Source organism: Schistocerca americana, unplaced genomic scaffold (assembly GCF_021461395.2).
Source record: "Schistocerca americana isolate TAMUIC-IGC-003095 unplaced genomic scaffold, iqSchAmer2.1 HiC_scaffold_480, whole genome shotgun sequence".
Taxonomy (NCBI): Eukaryota; Metazoa; Arthropoda; class Insecta; order Orthoptera; family Acrididae; genus Schistocerca; species Schistocerca americana.
Window position 1 is genome coordinate 40,001 of NW_025726215.1, and position 5,000 is coordinate 45,000.

The 5,000-nt window shown below is 53.8% G+C and overlaps 1 non-coding gene across 1 annotated transcript in view; it reads right to left on the minus strand.

The window, feature by feature from the left end:
* LOC124585123 overlaps positions 1-42 on the minus strand; it is a 1,910-nt gene extending 1,868 nt beyond the window's left edge. Inside the window, exon 1 of the ribosomal RNA XR_006974730.1 lies at positions 1-42. This exon is cut by the window's left edge and continues 1,868 nt beyond it. This is a non-coding gene — a ribosomal RNA (small subunit ribosomal RNA).
* Between the last annotated feature and the right edge of the window lie 4,958 nt (positions 43-5,000).

Genomic DNA, 5,000 nt, shown 5'->3' on the forward strand with positions numbered 1-5,000 from the left:
CTTTGAGACAAGCATATGACTACTGGCAGGATCAACCAGGGAGCTGCGTCAACTAGAGCTGAGCAGCCGGCCGCCCGGGAGTGTGTCCCGGGGGCCCGCGCGAACACGCAAGCGTCCGCTCAATTATTCTGCAAACAGGAGGAGGCTGAGCTCCCCTGCACAATACACCTCGAAACCCTCTCAGGTCCCGGCGGCGCGCAGCGCCGTCCTAAGTACTTGGTCGGGTTCGAGAGAGGCGCAATCGCCCGGAGTTTGGCGAGTAGACGCTTTAGGTGCGACCACCCGTGCTCCCAACTGAGCTTGCCGCTGCCGACAGAGGCCCGGGAGCGTGCTGTCGTGGCATTGCCGGCGGGAGACAACACGCGCCACCTACGGTGGCCGGCAGCTCCAACGCCAGCGCCACAGAAGGACAAAAGCCCCACTTGGGTGCCGAAGCGAACTCTCCCAGCACAGCGCACGCGCCAACACGTCCGCACAGCTGCGATACAATCCACCTGCGAGAACCGCAGAGGCGACCGAGCAGCAGACGGCGTCGCGGCGCCGAGCGCCGGGCGGCGGCGCATCCTCAGCGCACACAGTCCTCAATCGGACCAGCACACTGCAGATGTCCACCGCGCTTCGCACCGGGCCCGCGAGGACCTACTTTGGCCGCACGGCGCCGCGTGCAGGGTGCGCCGGCGCGCAGCTGCGCCGCCTGCCGCCTCCGTCGGCCGGCGCGCCTGCCACTGGCCGCCCCCACCAGCCGGCTGTAGCGCGTGCGCCCACGCACCGCGCGGCCAGCACGCCGGAAGGCCCCCCCTCACCGGCCGGGGACGGTCCCACCCAGCCACCGCCGCGTATCGCTTCACACCCACATGCCATTCACGTTCGTGGGCATGGTGGGTATCGCTGAAACAACCGGTTGGTAGCTCAACCGATCGTCGCCATCACTGATTCACCTCTAGCGAGAACAACCGCACCACAACGGTTTACCAGTTCTTCATTTGCGTAACGTCACCAGCAAACGTAGACGTCCATCGCCATTTGCAAATTCAACGATTGTTGCATGCCTGTGTCAGGTGTCACGACACACTATGTCTGCCCACATACACGCAACAACATGTGCACGCTTCGCGAACACGTGGAAGGTGGCCCCCGTACGTATGCGATGTCCATTGCGCGAACGACTGTCAACCGGCCTCTGTCGCATGTCGCAGATGTGGAACGCAGTGCACCATGCTATCACGGTGTGTGAGAAGAGACGACTACGTCTGACAACACGCGCCACTACATCAACAGACGGCTCATGCTGATCGCCATCCACGGCATACCATACTGCAATCCAGCTCTTATAGGGAGACGACACGTAGCTGAGTGCACAATATTTGGACCGTATGGTTCGCCGTTGTTGGCGCAGTCGTGGTACGGTCACACATGTACCACGATGTATCATTCAGTACATGAGGACCAATGTGCGGTACAGTGTGTGATTTGGACGTACAACATCAGCGGACAGTTGCCACAAGCCGTACCACAACGTAGGCTGTGCTTCGCCATGCGAATGCCAATGAACAACTGCGAAGGGCATTGAGCATGTACGTCCTGCCGCCATCCGCATTACAGTGTATAGCTGCAAGGTGTTTAACATGAAGCGATACTCTGGGGACCGGGCAGTGCGAGTAGCAAACTATATTGCGGGGGTTGCAGTTAGGCAACACTACACTAATTTAACGCGTCGTATGACAATTACAGAGCAGGTTAAGGCCCAACGTGTGTTGGGTTAAGGCCCAACGTGTGTTGGGTTAAGGCCCAACGTGTGTTGGGTTAAGGCCCAACGTGTGTTGGGTTAAGGCCCAACGTGTGTTGGGTTAAGGCCCAACGTGTGTTGGGTTAAGGCCCAACGTGTGTTGGGTTAAGGCCCAACGTGTGTTGGGTTAAGGCCCAACGTGTGTTGGGTTAAGGCCCAACGTGTGTTGGGTTAAGGCCCAACGTGTGTTGGGTTAAGGCCCAACGTGTGTTGGGTTAAGGCCCAACGTGTGTTGGGTTAAGGCCCAACGTGTGTTGGGTTAAGGCCCAACGTGTGTTGGGTTAAGGCCCAACGTGTGTTGGGTTAAGGCCCAACGTGTGTTGGGTTAAGGCCCAACGTGTGTTGGGTTAAGGCCCAACGTGTGTTGGGTTAAGGCCCAACGTGTGTTGGGTTAAGGCCCAACGTGTGTTGGGTTAAGGCCCAACGTGTGTTGGGTTAAGGCCCAACGTGTGTTGGGTTAAGGCCCAACGTGTGTTGGGTTAAGGCGCAACATAGGTTAGGTTAAGGCGCAACATAGGTTAGGTTAAGGCGCAACATAGGTTAGGTTAAGGCGCAACATAGGTTAGGTTAAGGCGCAACATAGGTTAGGTTAAGGCGCAACATAGGTTAGGTTAAGGCGCAACATAGGTTAGGTTACGGCGCAACATAGGTTAGGTTAAGGCGCAACATAGGTTAGGTTAAGGCGCAACATAGGTTAGGTTACGGCGCAACATAGGTTAGGTTAAGGCGCAACATAGGTTAGGTTAAGGCGCAACATAGGTTAGGTTAAGGCGCAACATAGGTTAGGTTAAGGCGCAACATAGGTTAGGTTAAGGCGCAACATAGGTTAGGTTAAGGCGCAACATAGGTTAGGTTAAGGCGCAACATAGGTTAGGTTAAGGCGCAACATAGGTTAGGTTACGGCGCAACATAGGTTAGGTTAAGGCGCAACATAGGTTAGGTTAAGGCGCAACATAGGTTAGGTTAAGGCGCAACATAGGTTAGGTTATGGCGCAACATAGGTTAGGTTACGGCGCAACATAGGTTAGGTTACGGCGCAACATAGGTTAGGTTAAGGCGCAACATAGGTTAGGTTAAGGCGCAACATAGGTTAGGTTAAGGCGCAACATAGGTTAGGTTAAGGCGCAACATAGGTTAGGTTAAGGCGCAACATAGGTTAGGTTAAGGCGCAACATGGGTTAGGTTAAGGCGCAACATGGGTTAGGTTAAGGCGCAACATGGGTTAGGTTAAGGCGCAACATGGGTTAGGTTAAGGCGCAACATGGGTTAGGTTAAGGCGCAACATGGGTTAGGTTAAGGCGCAACATGGGTTAGGTTAAGGCGCAACATGGGTTAGGTTAAGGCGCAACATGGGTTAGGTTAAGGCGCAACATGGGTTAGGTTAAGGCGCAACATGGGTTAGGTTAAGGCGCAACATGGGTTAGGTTAAGGCGCAACATGGGTTAGGTTAAGGTACAATATGGGTTAGGTTAAGGTACAATATGGGTTAGGTTAAGGTACAATATGGGTTAGGTTAAGGTACAATATGGGTTAGGTTAAGGTACAATATGGGTTAGGTTAAGGTACAATATGGGTTAGGTTAAGGTACAATATGGGTTAGGTTAAGGTACAATACGGGTTAGGTTAAGGTACAATACGGGTTAGGTTAAGGTACAATACGGGTTAGGTTAAGGTACAATACGGGTTAGGTTAAGGTACAATACGGGTTAGGTTAAGGTACAATACGGGTTAGGTTAAGGTACAATACGGGTTAGGTTAAGGTACAATACGGGTTAGGTTAAGGTACAATACGGGTTAGGTTAAGGCACTTGGGGGGGGGGGGGCCCGGTTTGTTGATTGTGATTATCGTAAGTAAATGACTGCGGCATCATCTGATTTGCCACGTCAGGGTGCACCTTTGGCTCATAACAGGCGGCGCTCTGATTCCATGCTTGTGGCAGACCTGTGTCTTTCATTCCTGCCATTGTTTGTGTGGTGTGACAGGAGGCAGTATTGTGATGTTGGGTGCACCCCTGTCTGGGACATGTGTGGGTGTTGGTGGCTTAGCTGAGCAGTGGTGGTTGTCGGAAGGGTGGGATATTCTGTTTTCCGAGTGGACCTCCCGGTCTGGTTATGATAGTGTGGATTGTCTAATGTGGCAGAGAGGATGCACTGGGTGTTGTTCCATGCTGGTGCTTACATATTGTCTGTGTGCCTGTTACAGGCAGAGAGTAGTGCGTGATAAGAGTGTCTGGCTGACGTGTGATTGTGAGCAGAGTCTTTCAGCATGTATACGGACAGGTCTATACATTATCTGTATTCTGATGGCTCTATCTATTACTAATCAGCGCCGTGTATACGTTTAATCCGGTTCCAGTCGAAACTATTGTATCTCTGTACATTAGTGACACGGCGAGCCCGCTATGTAGTTACTCGTCTCGGCAGCTTCCACCGGTGTATGGCAAATGATTATAAGGAATCAGTCTAGTCGTCAATACCGATAGTCTGACGTCACATGTCTGGGGTGGGGGACGCTGCGCCCTTCCGGTGGGTCATGGCCTAGGAAGACTCTTCCCACGCAGGGGGGCTTGGACTGTCATTGACTCTTCCGAGTAATATACTTGCCGTACGTTTTTGCGACTGCGAGTGCAACGCTCACCGGTACCGACATGGATGGAGCGCCTCCTAGCTGCCGCTGAGCATCTGCATTCGTACAGCGAGCAACGCGATCGCGTCTGTAGCTCGTACGTGGTACGGCTCGCAGCTCATGTATATGGACAGCGGGAATGTCGCATATTGGACATAACTCTTCATGAAACGCACGTTATAGGGGTGGATTGCACATTGCGAGTGCGAGCAAAGTCCGCCGTTCATCCGCTGGAGTTGCGAGTTGGGCGGTTGGGGTGGGGCACGAACGGGTGCAGGTGGAGTGATTGCCGGTCCACGACTTCGTGCGGCAGAGGCGCTGGCGTTGGGGTGGGGTCGAAAGAAGGGCACTGTGGGCCCATCGCTGTCTTAGTCGGCTTGGCGTCTCATAGATGACGGTATCGTCGTTGCAGGAGGTCATGTTGCGGGAGACCTACAGATGGCGGTATGTTTTGCGGTGCGCTCGACATGGCGGACGTAGTGTTGTCAGATTCGCATAGATGGAGGTATTGCATGTGGTTTCGCCGTATTTTCATAGATGGCGATACTGTTTTGCCGGCATGGTTGGCGTAGTTCCGTCGGATCCCTG